The 17,158-nt window shown below is 32.6% G+C and overlaps 1 pseudogene; it reads left to right on the top strand.

Moving 5' to 3' along the window:
• Window positions 1-14,984: 14,984 nt before the first annotated feature.
• LOC107504200 lies at window positions 14,985-15,290 on the top strand (annotated as a pseudogene).
• The last annotated feature ends 1,868 nt before the right edge of the window (window positions 15,291-17,158 follow it).

Below are 17,158 nucleotides of genomic sequence, written 5' to 3'. Positions count from 1 at the left end.
GAAAATAATTATCAACCTGCAATATTTGTGAAAGAGCAAAACAAACAAAAAAGATGTTTCTCCTCAGTAGTACAGTAATTTGGGTGTTATTTGCATATCATGCATAATTTTTATTTCATATTATCACTTCATAATAAAAATAAAAAGTTTCTTTAATATTTATCCATTTCTATAGCCATCAATGGGGACTGAGTCATACTTATGAGAGAACATATTACAATGGCTGAAACAAAAATCAAGTCTGTATGTAACTTTCAGGTTTTTATATTTGGACTTTTTTATAATGTAGCATCTGAGAAGACCATAAAAATCAACTAAGAGTTCCCTGCAAATTCTTCTAGAAATAAATGTACCTCTAAAAATAGTTATTTTCCTTTTTCAAATGTAATTTTAATGTATTGAGTTAGAAAAGTCTTGATCTGTACCCACTGACAATGTCCGATAAATAGCATTAGTTTTAAGGGTTGTGGTCATAGCTTTTTTCCTCTGACTGCAAAAGTGAAACTTATTATTTTGGGAGGGATGGAAGGCTTAATAAAAAGAAAGTTTCATCTCTCAGTTCTGAAGATTAAAGTCCAAGATTAAGATAGTAAGAGTGTTGGTTCCTTATGAGGGCAGAAAGAGAGGAACTGTTCCAGGCCCCTCTCCTTGACTTGTAGATGGCCAGCTTCCTGTTCACATGTTGTTTTCCCTGTGTGTGTGTCTTTCCAAATTTCTCCTTTGGAAACCAGTCCACCTGGGTCAGCAGTCCACACTATTAACTAATTTTAATATAATTATAATTTTAAAAAAAGTTATATGTTTAAATTTAATTACTGCCCCTTGTAAAACATTGATTGTAACTGTTTGTGGCAACGTAAGGATTTATGTTAATGCTAGTCTTGTAATATAAGGAAGCTCCCATAAGACTGTCAGCAGATTTCTGAATGGAAATTTGCAGACCAGAAGAGATTGGCATGAAATATTCAAAGTGATGAAAAGTAAATACCTATAACCAAGATTATTGTAACCAGCAAAGCTATTATTTAGAATCAAAGAACAGAAAAGGAGAATAAAAAGCTAAAGGAGTTCATTCTGCATCTCCAGATACAAATTTCGACAATATTGTTTAAAGTTGATTTTTTTGGTCATAAAGAATTCACATATAAGAATTATTAAAGAGACTTCTTTGAGAGAAAAAAAAAAGATAAAAAATATGAATAAAGAAGTGGCAATAACTACATACCTACCAATAACTACTTTAAATGCAAATGGTGAAATGCTTCAATCAAAAGATATAAGGTGGCTGAATGGACAAGAAAATAAGACCCATATGTGTGTTGCCTATAAGAAACTCACTTCAGTTCAAAAGAGAAACACAGACTGAAAGTAAAAGATTAGAAAAAGACATTTAATGCAAATGGAAATAAAAAAGTTGGGATAGCAAAAGTTATGTCAGATGAAATAGACCTTGAAACAAAGGTTTAACAAGAGACAAAGAACATTCATAATAATAAAGGGATCACAATCCAACAAGAGGATATGAACTTTGTAAAAATGTATGCACCTGCATAAGAGTACCTAAATATAAAACAAATATTGATGGACATAAAAGGAGAGAGCAACAGCAACACAGTAATAGTAGGGGACTTTGACAGCCCACTTACATCAAAAGATAGATCATCCAGATAGAAAATTAGCAGAAAACAGTTTTCTTAAAAGCCACATTAGACCAGATGGATTTAATTGATATTTTTAGAACATTTCATCTGAAAGCAGCAGAATATACATTCTTTTCAAGTGAACATGGAACATTTTCTAAGATAGGAATGCCATTCCCCATGTTAGGCCACAAAACAAGTTTCGATAAATTCAATCCTATCAAGTGTCTTCTCTGATCACAATGATATAGCACTAGAAATTAATTATAAGAAGAAAACATAAAAACACATAACTACAGCAAAGCTAGATAACAAGCTACTAATCAATGAAGGGTTAACAATGAGATCGAGGAAGAAATCAAAATATACCTTGAGACAAATGAAAATAAAAATATAATTACCTCAAATCTATGGGACACAGCAAAAACAATATTGAGAAGGAAATTGATAGACTTACCTCAAAAAAACAAGAAAAATCTTAGATAAACAACTTAATTTTACACTTATAGAACAAGAAAGAAGAACTATAAAGAAAGACATTTGTGAATAGAAGAAAATAAAAATCAGAACAAAAATAAAATAGTCTAAAAATGTATGAAAGATTAATGAAACCAAGAGTTGGTTCTTTGAAGATAAACACAATCAGCAAACTTTAACCAGACATATCAAGAAAAAAAGAGAAAGGACCCAAATAAGTAAAATCAGAAATGAAAAAGAAGTGACAACTGACACCAGAAAATACAAAGGACTATAAGAAAATACTATGAACATTTATATGCCAAAAAATTGGACAACCTAGAAGAAATGTATAAGTTCCTAGACATACACAATCTTCCAAGACTAAATAAAAAATATACAGAAAATCTGAACTGACAAATAACTCCTAATGAAACCAAATAAATGAATAATAATAATGAATGAATGAATGAATGAATGAATAAATAAATAAATAAATAAATAAATAAATAAATAAATAAATAAAAGTCCTGAATCAGGTGGCTTCATAGGTGAAATTTTACTGGTAAAGAAGAATTAACACATTTGTCTCAAACTCTTCCAAAAAATTAATGAGGAGGGAAGGCTCCCAAGTTCATGTGTAACTCACTGCTATTCTCTTGCTGCTTTTAATTTGCTCTCTTCAAGTTTTCAATCATTATTTTCCATTAAACTAACCTCATTTTTTTTCATTGTTGGTTGTTTTTCTTGGCTGTTTTTTTTCTTTTTAAAATATATTTGATTAGTTTCAGGTATACAGTACATTGGTTAGATATTTTTATAGTTTATAAAACAATCCCCTAATTGCTCTTTCTCTCCTCTGATTTTCCATGTAGCCAATACATTAATGCTAACTACATTTTGTATGCTGTGCTCCCCATCCCTGCGACCATCTATCAACTACCAATCTGTACTTCTTTCACCCTTTTGGTTGTTTAAACAGGGTGCTTTCTGTTACCTTGATGAAATTGCTGATTCAATGAAGTGCTTTATATAATGTGCTATTGATTCTATCTAATATATTTTTCATTTCACTTATTGTATTCTTTATTTCTGACTGGTTCTTTTCTAAGTTTGTATCTCTTTCTGTAATTTCTCACTGAGTTTATCCACTCTTCCCTAAGTTCATTGATCATCCTTATGATCAGTGTTCTGGCTCTATATTTGATAGATTGCTTTCCTCCATTTCATTTATTTTTTTTGGAGTTTTGTCCTTTTCTTTCATTTGGGGCATGTTTCTTTTTCTCCTCATTTTGGCTGTTTCCAGGTTTTAATTTTCATGTATTATGTAACCTGCTACATCTCCTAATCTTGGCAGGATGGCCTTATGTAGTAGATATTGTGTGGGACTCAGTTTATTGTCAGGTCACCTGAGCCAGGTATTCCAGGGCTGTTCCATATTTAACTTCATATGTGCCCACGTGTTGCCTTTGGGCCTGATTGCTATTGGCGTGTCAGTGTGGGATTGACCTTCATGCTGACTGGCTTTGATACTCGCCATGATTATAGTGGACAAGCTATTTTGTGAGGGCTGACCTCACAGAGAAGGATTCACTTTAGTGGGACCCTGGCACCTGTCAAGTCCACCCACTGGCTATGTCATTTATGAAACTAATTGAGGTTCTCTTGTGTGTTGTCAGGCCAGCCACCAGTTGTATTGATTCTAGGGACTGTTAGAAAGGTCTCCAGTGCAGGCTCAGGTCAGTTGCTACCTGTGCCCAGCCTAGGGCCACCTGATAGAACCTACAAAGTGATCTGCATTTTATCGTGCCTGTGTTGGGCTTTGAGGCACCTGGGAGAGGCTATGCTACAAATCAAGGCTGGCTACCACTAGTGCTAGGCTTAGGCCACTTAGCAAGAGACATAGGGCATGCTTCTTTGGGATTTTTGGACCTTTGAAAATTTTTAGGAAAGTCTACAGTGTGGGCTGAGGCTGGCCACTTGTGTAGAATAGCCACTGAAAAATATTCTGTTCAGCCAGCTGGGTGGAGCCAGGTCTCAGAGAATCACCTGGGTGGGGCAAGATGTGTTACCCAGTTTGATGGAGACTCAGAGTTAGTGGCCACCTTTACTTTCAGACTGAATGGAGGGAGGGCTCAACAAAGGGACAATGGCACTTACCAGTGCTTCAGACCTGGACAAAGCTTCTTCTCCAGTCCTTACCCTGGAGCCAAACAATTCAGTCTCCCCCATATATCCCTGGAACTTCTCAAGCTGCTATCCTGTTGCTAGAGCTTAGGTTAAGTGTTTGTGAGCAAGTGAGTCTGTGATCTAGCTCTTTAAGAGGATGCCTGTGTCTATAACATTCCTCTGTTTCACCTGGATGGAACCCTTGACAATTTCCACATCCAGATTGTGGAGATTCCTCTTCCTGGTACTGGTGCTCTGGAATGGGGAGCCCAGTGTGGGTATGTGACCCTTCACTCCTCAGAAGGGATTTCTGCAGTTGTGGTATTCTGCCCAAATCTCAGCTGCCACACATAGGCGTGAGACTAGACCATTCTATACCTCTGCCCCTCCTACCAATCGAGACATGGCTTCTTTTTTATATCCTTAGTTATAAGATTTCTGTTTACCTAGTCTTCAGGCAATTCTCAATGGCGATTGTTCTATAGTTTACTTGTAATTTTGATGTGGTCCTAAGATGAAGGGAGCACAGAGTTTACCTACTCTTCTATCCTGACTGAAAATATAAACATTAATTATTAAAAATAAAAAAAAATATTGAAGTTGTAAATAGAAGAAATTGTTAGTGTTGTCTTCAGGTATAGAATTACATTTAGCTTTTGACATTAAACTAATTATTAAACCATGTCATGATAAGCATAAGCCTTAGAACTTTCCTTAAAGTCTGAGCTTTTCTTTTTTGCAAATTTATGCTGATCTTGAGGACTATAGTTTACCAGATCATGAAAATGTCTTAAATCCCTGAAGCATTACAGCATCTATTTCTATGCTTCTATGTATTCAGCAGGCATTCTTCTAACAGTCTAGTCTACAACGTTCATAGAACACAGACATGTGCCTTTCTCAAAGCGAATAAGGTTAGCCTGAAATGGCTTATGTCCCATTCTGTTATTACCTCTGCAACTGAAGGGAGCAAAACTACTTTGAGTTTTCCAGACTTAGAAATAAAACCTGTACTTTAAGAAGCTTTTCAATTTGGGAGCATATTGCTTACTACTTTCCCTTTAAGCCCTCACTTAATCTCGTTATCTACTTGATCCATAAGTTTTATCTCTTCACCGAGAGCCTCTCTCTTGCTGCTTCAGCACTTCTGGTACCCTGTAAAGATTGGCTATCTCTCAAAGCTGCTGGGATAGCAAAGCATGTACACACACACACACACACACACACACACACACACACACACACTATTTAACAAAATAAATGTCACAGAAGAATTTTAATTTCAGTGGTTTATAGCAAAATCCTAATGTCTTTTATAGTATTTCTCATTTTTGCTTCATTTGGCTTAGACCTTTATTTGGTGCACTTTAATGATAGAATTCTGAATCATTAAATGTAATTCTATGATTTGACACAAAATAAAGTTTCTAATCCAACGAACTCTGAGTGTAAGAATTAATATCTTCAGCGATTCATAATGGAAGCATATAGAAACTCAATCTGTAGCTCCAGGTACAAATTTTGACAATATTGTTTAAACTTGATTTTTTTTTGTCATAGAAAATTCATGTACAATAGTAAAAAACAAAACAAAAACAAAACAAAACAAAACAAAACAAAAAAGAGATACAAGGGAACTACCAAAGGTTAATTTCTCTAGGAAAAAAATGCTACACTAAATATTATTGCCCACATATGACAACAAATATAAAAATGTTGCACTACTTTAAGAATAATCTATAAACCTATCTGCTCAGTAATAAACATGCAGAAGAAGCTAGAAAAAAATAAATATATAGCTACATTGCACAAATGACATTCATTATCTGAATATTTTAAAACTCTCTTAGGAATCATGTATTTAAACACTTGTAAAATGCCAAAATTTCTTCTTTTAGATCACTTAAAAATCAACTTTGAGTAAATTCTTCAAATAATAACAATTTAATTTATTATCTCCTGAAGCAGCCCCTATTTTGCCAAACAGTTCTAATTATAAAACCTTTTATAATATTATGAGATAATTACTCTTTTCTTATCATTTTTAATTATTGATCCTATTTCTGACTTCCTAAAAAACATAGATTAAGTTAGCTCCATCTCTATATGGTTATACTTTAAATATTTTAAGAAAACAATGATATCTTTATTTTTCTTTTGTCTCTCTAGCCCTTCTGACTTTAAAGTACTCTTGTTTGTCAAATTCTGTATTAAAACATGATCTCAAAAATACAATCAATACATCATAAATTCCCTGATTAATTCAATATTCATGGGAGGACAAATGTAAGACTTTATAAGATTTATAATAAGACTTTATAGATTTATAACATTGTATTGCAGAATTAGTTTCAAATCATTGCATGTGTTCAATTGTTCAAGAATCTTACATTTATTTTAGTCATCTTTTTAAGATATAGAGAAGAAAACCCTAATCATCTAAATACATTTTTAAAAACTTTTATTTTTGTTGTGTAGGTGCACCCAGTGCATTTGCTATAACTCTTCCCTTCACATTTGTGCTCAAATAGAAAACTGATTCTCTCTGAAGACACTGCTTTCTCAGCTAAACTCTTGAACCTTGTTTTTTTTTTTAGTTCTCCCAATGCCTCTGCATTGTTCTATGAGCTTTTCATTCAGATAGTATTCTCTCTATATAAAAACTCTCACCTCTAATCTTATATCATTAACATCTCCACAAACTTGCTAATATCTGTGAACCTACCCCCATTTCTCAATTACTTAAGTTCCTAACACTCTGCCCTATTTTTTTGGTGATTTAAATAAACACAGATAACACCATGCTTTAACTTCTCGATTTCTTAAAATATGCTCCTTTAATTATCTTATTCTTTACCCTTCCTCAACTACTCCTCCCCATGATCAGACCCTAGAACTTATTACCAATACCCACAGCTCCTTAAAAATGTCAATTCTATGAATCTCAATACCACCAGCTCCCATCTTTCATGCTAACTCTTTTCATCTGGTTCCAACAATCTTTTCACTACACTGAGATCTCTAATTTTTCAATCATCTCCCTTTCTCTTCAATGCCTTCTCTTCTTAACAAACTGGAATTTAATAATCAATCATCATAATCATTCCCTTGCATATAGCTTAGATTTTCTTGTTTGTCTATCACTTGGGTGTTCTCAGGTGCCAAAACCATACTACTTCACACCTGCGCCTATGCAGATGAATATCATTGAAAGAAACCATACGAGTGGTTTTATTTGTATTTATGACTTAAACCTTAAATAAATTGCATTCTATGTGCAATCACTCTCTTCTGCTGGATATACTTTTTCTACTTGGCTTCCAGGACAACACCCTCTATCTGATATTCTCCTACTTGACTCAGCACTAATTTTCAGCTTACATTGCTGCTACCACCTCTTCTTCCCTATCTTAAGGTGGGGTCTTTAGTGCTACATGGCTAAGTCCTAGGCCTTATTTTCTATCTGCACTCTTACCCTTGCTGATCTTACCCAGTATCATAAATTTCAATACCACAGATATTTCAATAATTCTCAAATTTATATTTATAGTGAGAATTTCTCACTACTTCCACTGCTGCTTTCCTTTATCTGAGCCGCCATTATCTCTGACCTCAATAACTGTTTTTGATAATTTTAATCTTGTTCTTCTGTGGTCTATGTTCAAACCAGTACTCAGAATGAGCCTTTAAAACAGAAAGTAGGTTATGTTACTCCTCTACTTTAAACCATCCTTCAAGCAAGTTAGAAGTCAGCTATCCCTATGTTGTATTACTTCCCCAACCAGTTATTTATCTTTAGGTACATGAGCCTCTTTGTTATATTTATTAACATAAAAAGCATGCTCCAGCCTTATGGATTTGAAATTGGCTCTTTTGTCTGTCTTGAGTATGCTTCCTAAAGATATACCTATTGATTCTTTGATTACCTCCTCTAAGTCTTTACTCACATGTTTCTTGTCAGCAAGAAATTACTTATTTAATTAATAAGTAAATTACTTATTAATTACTTATTAAATAAGTAAATTAAATTACTTATTTAATTTTTTATGCCTCCTTTTGCCAACTCATCTTGATTCTTCTTCTTTTTTTTTAAATATAACGTGTTTTTTTTGGTCTTTATCCTCTAAAATGTAAGCTCCACTAAGTCCACAAATATTATTAGCACTTTTTTTCTTATTTAAGCTATACTACATACATACGATATTGTTTAGTAATCAGGCACTTAATAGTTACTTATTTATTTAATGCATGAATGCTTAACTTAAAGAGCATCTCATGTTCAATATTTATATAAGATATAAATCATTAAATAGTTATGTCTTATTCTTTTATTACTTTCTAAATCTTACAAACCTAGCTCATCCCTAGGTAAGTCTGAAAAAAAAAAAAAACACTTGTTAAAGAAAAACGAAAGTTGTATTCTTATTTGTGTAAGGTATCTATTCTGGTTCTAGATGAGAACATTTGAATTTCAAACACAGCCAATGAGTTTTGTCTTTTGAAATGACTGCCTTAGGAGGCCAAGTATTTTACTTTGGTTATGTTGCCATATATGGAAACTCTCTTTTGGAATTGATTTCTAAAGCAAATGAAAAAAACAGTCTCAAAACTATGTATTCACATCTTATTTTTTGACCACAAATTGTACTGTCCGATTTGGTAACCCATCTTATTCTCTATGTTTAAAACGACATCTGTTTTTACCTAATTTAAAATCTACTCTCAAGGCATAATTATTTATCACCATTTAGGATGTTCAAAAGAATGAGTAAGAGATTTGAAAGGCAATTCAAAGAATACGTCTCTAGAAATAGCAACATCATTTGAATGCATATTTAGAAGAAACAGTCATTCGAAAATTTAAATTTTAGACTGTTAAAATACCAGTAGCATCACCATACAAATATACTATGTATCCTCCACTGACATGCAGATATAAAGTTTTAAAAAAGCTTTCAATAAGACAATAGAAAGAATATTAAACAGACTTTTTTTAAAATATTATTCTCATATAATAATAATATCATAACTATAAACACAACAAAAAAGATAAATCTGTTTTCTTTTGTTATATCTAACTTCTCTCAGCTACTAACATTCTGGAAATATTGGTTTCTACAATCCTAAATATACTGATATGTCTTTTAACTGTTTATTATACAATCAATATATGCCATTAATGCTTACCTCATTCATTATAAATCTACTAATTGCGTATATGTTGAAAATATACCTTTCAGACTAATTTATGACAAATTGTGACCTACAGAGATTGGTACTTAATTGGAAAGCATAAACATTAACAAGATTTGAGAGAAATATCTGAAGTATGTAGTGTTTATAAAATGGTCTATTGCTAATAAAACTTCCATATAAGTTGTAATGTCTCATTTTCTTAAATCCATTTCACTAATCTATATTTTTGTGAACATAACATCAATATCTTATACTATACACAAAAATTAACTCAAAGTGTATTAAAGATGCAAACATAAAACCTGAACACATAAAATTCCTAGGAAAAATACTCAGAAAGCTCTTTGACATTAGTGTTGGTGATGGTTTTTTGAATTTGAGACCAAAAGCAAAGGTGACATAAGCCAAAATAAACAAGTGGAACTATTTCAAATTAAACTGTTTTTATATAGTAAAGGAAACCATCAACAAAATGAAAAGGCAACCTATCTAATGGGAAAAAAAATTACAAATCATCTACGCGATAAGAGGTTAATATTTTATAGGTCTAGCTGATAACAAACTTTCACTAATGATTCTATTCTTCCTACTCCTGCTGGATGGACATTGATTATTTTTGGAGTCAAATGCTTAAAATTGGCAAAGCCTCCATAATCTCAGGATTTTGAATAAACAAATGAAACAGTATACCACCATGATCACCACCACCATACCCATCACATACACAGTGATGGGATCATATGTCAGAAGTAAACTTATTTTGCATTAATAACTGAGATATTGAGTTTATTTGTTATTGTATGTAGAGAAACCTTGCACCTACAATGATCTAGAGTATCACTTCAAAGGACAGTCATCTAAAGTGGTTTAATAATTTTATTTTCATATATAAACCTATAATCATTTACTTGAATCTCTAAATTTCCTTTGATAGTTTTAAGAGATTCAGCATCAATAAACTATGAAGAGAAAATCAAAACAAGTAAGTTGCTAAAGGGGTTAGTCAAACACTTGTATGTAAGCTGTGGTCACTGTTTCCATTAAGATCTTTAAAAAATTGGCTGAGGCCTCCATTTTCTTGCTTGTGAATATTGATGTAGCATCCTAATATCTGCGAAATTTAAGGTTCTATGCTACTTGGTAACTTCCAAGCTCATTAATGTCCTTCAGGTTTATGCTTCTTTTCATTTAGTTCAGTATATTAAGCATCTTTTTTTTTTCTCAATAGGTATAAGCAAAGGAATTATGTAGCCTATTCATTTAATACATACACAAATATTTTCACATACATATATAAGCTAACATACACCCACACTGATATACACACTCTCAAAGTCTCTGTGCAAATAGCAGACTTCATCAAAGGTATAGCAAGATAAGTACACCACAGGAAAACTAACAATTTAAGTGTGAATTATAAGCCCCCCTCTCTAGTTAGTTCAGCCATCCTACCACTGTAAGGTTTTACTTTCTGTTCTTGTCACACAAAAGACAATCTCATCCTCCTGTCATCTGTTGAGTTTTCTTTTATTCTTCTCTCTGTGCATCATCCTTTTAATTCCAAAGAAATTTAAACTTTTCTCTGTTGTACCATCTTCTTTTTTTAGACTCTAGATTTTTTATACACTCACGGACTATTACATTATCTTCCTAAACAAGATATTTTTTCTCTTGTCATGGTCCCAAAAGAAATTAATTTATATTATGATACCTTTAAGGACCATTATAAAAAGTAATCTGCAGCTCCAATTGCATACAATGAAACAGTACACTACTCTAAGATATTTGATACATTATTTCTTTTGAATGTTAATAAAAACATAATAGCATAATAAATGCAAAATTTAAGTTTTTATTCTTGATTATTAAAATTAGACTTATAAGACCATAGCAAATTCCCTTTTTAATCCATAAAGATATTGCCTATAAGTGTCAATTGTTAGAATAATTTATGAAAAAATTATTCTTTAATTTAATTGTAAAAGCACATTTAATGAACAATAAAATTTAGTAAACTACTTATATCTTACAAATTTTCTTATCCAGAAATGTCAAGCTACTGTTAAGATACTGAAGGCAAAATGGGAAAATTTAAAGATCAATAAAAAGGCCAGATAATTAGAAATGACAGCAAACTTAAGCCTTACCAGCATTTATTGTTTTGTTTTTTGTCTGCATCCTGAGAATATCAATAAATGTACTTATGGTTATGTATTAAATAATACTCATTCATTCATAGATACTAACAAAAGAACTATTTTTCAAATTTTTAAGTGTAAGCTCTCATGGTTCCAGATATTTTTCATATTGTTCTAAACTCTTGACATCAGTGAAAGACGTTCAAATTCCTCAATAGAGTTGACTGACAGCAACTTCTATGCCAAAGTTCAGTCAGAAGAATGTTCTTTTTGATTTAATGTACAAGCTAAAAGACAAAGTTTTTGTCTTTTTTAGCTGAGAGTAAGGGAAGAAAAATTAGTGTTTAAGAAAGACAATCGTAAAAAACTCAAAAAATCTCCTCAACCAAATTTTTCCCACCTTCTGCCCCAGAAACATAAATTCTCACTATAGTCATATGTTGACTGTATATAATGGTGCTCTCATAAGATTACAATAGAGCTGAAAATTTCCTATTGCCTAGTCACATAGTAGCTGTAGTAACATCACAGAGCAACACTTTATGACTATCTCAGCCAATTGATAGCATGGGCTAAAAATGTCTGAGGAGTGCTCACCTAGGCCCTGGTGAATCCACCCTGTGGTTCTTGTACAGTTGCAAGACATCATTCAGCAACAACCATTATGAAACTTTAAAGAAAAGAGAGCTTATTATTTACAGGTCTTGGAGCTCGTGAGGTATGCCTGGGAGCACACAGGTAGAGCAAATGCATGTTCTGGGTTTATTATGGCTGAAGGTGGAACCTAGCGTTTCCTGTACTCACTCTTTATTGGTAAATTTAAAACATAATTGAGCAAATTTAAAATAAAATCAAATCAACGAAGATCTCTAAAACAGAGGAGCCTCAGTGGGAGAAGGAAGCATGGCTCTTTATCTAGTCTGTGTCTGTTTAAAGTGGATGCCTTAGCAATCAAATCTTACATCAGGCATTACAAAAAGAAAAGCCAACTGTCAGAGCTTACATTACAATTATTCAGTTGTTTGTGGTGATGCTGGTTTTAATCTACTGTGCTTCTGGTTATATATATATATATATATATATATATATATATATATATATATGACATACAATTATAGTAGCAGGTTATACTGATCAAGTTTTTTGTAAATACACTCTGTAAGTTCCCAAAGGATGCATTCCTCAGAATGTATCCCCATTATTAAGAGGTTCATGACTGTATTGTAAGATTAAGATAATGACTTTACAGGCAATTTCTGAAAGGATAACACATGAATACTCATGAATATTATCTCATATAATATGTTCTTAAAGCAATACATTTTAATGCTAACCATGAGGCTGGAAGACAGAAAGTCAGAGGCATGAAAAAAAAAACATTAGATATCCAGTTGGTGAAAGCAGATGGGGCTGTGTACAATTTGATTACCTAAGAGGTAGTGTGGAATAAAAAGCAAGTAGAAGGAAAAAGGTGTGAGACTTATTTTTAAATCATAGTAATTTAGCATAATATTTTTCCTATTACAGTTGCCTAGATTTTCTTTTTCTATTTTAGCTTTGTTCCTGGATGCAGATAAGTTTTCTAAGAATTCAAAATATTATACAGGTAATTTGTTTTAATTAATGACCAAATTGATCAGATTAGATGGAAGGAAGATAAATATGTAAAAAATTAATTGTATATTTATAGTCTATTAAAAAACAGCGAACAAATTTTCTAAAAAATAGGTACTATTTTAAATACACCAGAAAACATCAAACACAAAAGAATAAATCTAACCCCACAACGAGGGAATAAACTGTATATAGACAAAATACATTATGAAAAGAAATTTGAAAACACCTAAATAAATTGAAGAAAAGTCATTTTGGCCAGTTTTTATTTCATATGTAATTGATTCTCCTTATTTTTTTAATTCATATCAACTCTCAATATAATGACACTTTCTGCAACTCCATCAGAGGATTGCCTTCGAGGTCTCAGAGCTCACTTTGGATGGATGAAAGTAGAGCTACAACTGTGGAAATTACATTCACCAGGGGCATCTCTTTCCAAGAGGTCAGAGATATAAATACTCCAATTACCTTGATTTTTGTTGAACAATTCTGATTTGTTACCTATACTCTCTAGAATATTTCCTGTGAGACAGAGTCAAGGTAAATTTCATGGGAATTTACTTGATAGAGAGTCTTTGCTATTTACAATAGTGATGAGATGGAAATAACCTAAGTGTCAAGAGATGAATGTGCCAGGAAAATGTGGTATAGCTAGAGATATCACAAAATACATATGATAAATATGATATATGTATCATGTATATCACAAAGTATGATATATACGAAAATGTGGTGTGATATGTGTGTGTGTGTGTATACATACACACATATATGTATGTATTATTCAGCCTTAAAAAAAAAGAAAGAAATCCTGTCATTTGCAATAAGGGTGAACCTGGAGGGCATTATACTAAGCAAAATAAGCCAGGCGAAGGAAGACTGATTCCTGAAAAGCATCACCAAACAAGTAAGTAAGCAAAAGTAGAACTCTTAAAAACATAGAAGAATGATTATCAGGGACTGGTGGGTATTGAAATTAGGGAGATGAGGGTAAAAAGATGCAACTCCTAGTTATAAGTAGAATGAGTTCTGAGAATCACTATAAAACGTGGCGACTATAGTTAATAACACTGTATTATATAACTAAAATTTTCTGAGAATATATTTTCATTAAAAAATGTAAATATATGAGATAATTGAAGTTTTAGATTACTTGATGGGGGAAAATTATTTCACAGTGTATATGTATACTGAATGAATCATCATGCTGTACACTTTAAATACCTTATAATTTTATATATCAATTATGCCTCAATAAAACTGAAAAAAAAAAAGATTATCAGAGTCCCCCAACCCCCCAAAAAGAGGAAAAAAAATATCTTTATTTGGCATTTTCTGAATAAAAAAAACTTAGACATTACTTTCTAACTATGGCAATTATATACCTTTTTTGCAATCTTTATACATTTTAATTTTCTTATTTTATTGGTTAGGACTTCCAATACCATGATGAATAAAAATGGTGACAGTGAGCATCTCTATCTTATTTCCAAGCCAAGAAGAAAGCTCTTAATCATTCAAGATAATTTTTCTTCCCTTCCTTCCTTCCTTCCTTCCTTCCTTCCTTCCTTCCTTCCTTCCTTCCTTCCTTCCTTCCTTCCTTCCATCTTTTCTTTCTCTGTTTACATACATAGCGATGTATTTTTCCTTAAAGTGTGTTTAGCCAACATCTGAATAGCTACAATAATATTCATGGAATTTATATTTTGATGTTAAAACTATTTCTACCCATGATCTCTGGGTTTCAATATAGCTGGCAATGACATACATGGCTAAACACACTAAGAAGGTCAGAATCATCAGTAAATACAGAATGTGTTATGGCACCTCCTTTAGGAAAAATGGTGAACAAAATTAAGTTCAGATAGCACACACTTGTTCCTTCTGTGGCAAAACCAAGATGAAGAGAAGAGTTTGGAGATCTGTCACTGCAGTTGTTGCATGAAAACAGTAGTTTGCAGTGCCTGGACCTACAACACCATTTCTGCCATCACAGTAAAAGTTTGCCATTAGAATACTGAAGGAATTGAAAGACGAGAGAAGCTCCACAATTGGAAACGTTGCTAGCTTATAATAAATGGATTGATTGATGTAATCAAAAATTATTTATACCTATTACATTTATTGTTTTTTGTTTGTTTGTTAGTTTCTTATTCTAAGAGCTTTTATTTTATTTTTTTAAGTTTTATTGGGGTAATATTGGTTAATACAATTATATAATTATCAGGTGTACATTATCATTTGACATCTGTATATTCTACTTTGTGTTTACAACCCAAAGTCCAATTTCCTTCAGCTACCATATATTTGATCCCCTTTTTCCTATCTACCTCCCCTCTCCTCCCCCACCCCACTAGTAACCACTACTCTATAGTCCACTGGTAACCACTAGTCTATAATCCATGTCCATAAGTCTCTGTTTGTCTTGTTCATTTGTTGCTTTTAGGTTTCTATTCCATGTATAAGTGATATCATGTGATTTTCAACTTTTTTTGTCTGGCTTATTTTGCTTAGCATGATTATCTCGAAGTCCATTCCGGTTGTCACAAATGGCGTTATTTCATCTCTTCTTATGGCTGAGTAATATTCCATCGTATATATGTACCACAGCTTCTTTAGCCGATCATCTATCATAGGACACTTTGGTTGCATCCATGTCCTGGACACTGTGAATAATGCTGCTATGAACATTGGTGTGTAAATATCTTTTCAGATATGGCGTTTCAAGTCTTTGGGGTAAATACTCAGTAGAGGGATTGCTGGATCATATGGTAGATCAATTCTTAGTTTTTTGAGATACCTCCATACTGTTTTCCATAGTGGCTATACCAATTTGTAGTCCCACTAGCAGTATATGAGTGTTCCTTTTTCTCTGCATCCTCTCCAACATTTGCTATTATTGGTCCTGTTGATTATAACTATTCTAACAGATGTGAGATGGTATCCTATTGTGGTTTTGATTTGCATTTCCCTAATAGCTAGCGATGCTGAGCATCTTTTCATATATTCGTTTGGCTATTTGTATGTCCTCTAGGGAAAAGTGTCTGTTGAGGTCTTCTGTCCATTCTTTGATTGGATCATTTTTTTAAATTATTGTTACTGAGTCAAATGAGTTCTTTGTATTTTTTAGATATTAGGCCCTTATCGGAGATGTTGCTTGCAAATATACTTTCCCATTCTGATAGTTGTCTCTTTACCTTGCTGACGATTTATTTTGCTGAGTAGTTTTTTTTTTTTTTTTTTAGTTTGATGTAGTCCTATTCATTTATTTCAGCTTTTATTTCCCTTGCTTTTAAGGTCAAATTCATAAAATCCTCTTTAAGTCCAAGGTCCTTGACTTAAGTTCCTATGTTTTCTTCTATGCATTTTATTATTTCAGGTCTTTATTCAGGTCCTTAATCCATTTTGTGGTAATTTTGGTGTAAGTGATAGAAAACAGTCTAGTTTCATTCTTTTGCAGGTGGCTTTCAAGTTTTCCCAGCACCATTTATTGAAGAGATTTTCTTTTCTCCCCTGTATGTTTTTGGCTTTTTTGTTGAAAATTATTTGCCCATATAAATATAGATTTACTTCTGGGCTCTCAATTCTGTTCCACTGGCCTGTGTGTCTGTTTTTCTGCCAATACCTTGCCTTTTTGATTACTGTCACTTTGTAGTATAATGTGAAGTCAAGCTGAGTGATGCCCCTAACCTTGTTCCTTTTTTTTTTTCAGAATGGCTTTGCCAATTTGGGGTCTTTTGTGCTTTCATACAAATCTGATGATTTTTTCTTCAAATTCTTTAAAACGTGCCAATGGGATTTTGATGGAGATCGCATTAAATCTGTATAATACATTAGGTAATATGATCATTTTAACTATGTTGATTCTTCCAATCCAAGAACACAGAATATCTTTCTATTTCTTTGTATCTTCTTTGATTTCTTTTATTGGGTCTTGTAATT

The sequence above is a fragment of the Rousettus aegyptiacus genome, unplaced genomic scaffold (assembly GCF_014176215.1).
Source record: "Rousettus aegyptiacus isolate mRouAeg1 unplaced genomic scaffold, mRouAeg1.p scaffold_m13_p_4, whole genome shotgun sequence".
In the NCBI taxonomy this organism is placed as follows: Eukaryota; Metazoa; Chordata; class Mammalia; order Chiroptera; family Pteropodidae; genus Rousettus; species Rousettus aegyptiacus.
Note: the sequence above shows the minus strand (reverse complement) of the source record. Positions and strands in the feature narration are given on the sequence as shown.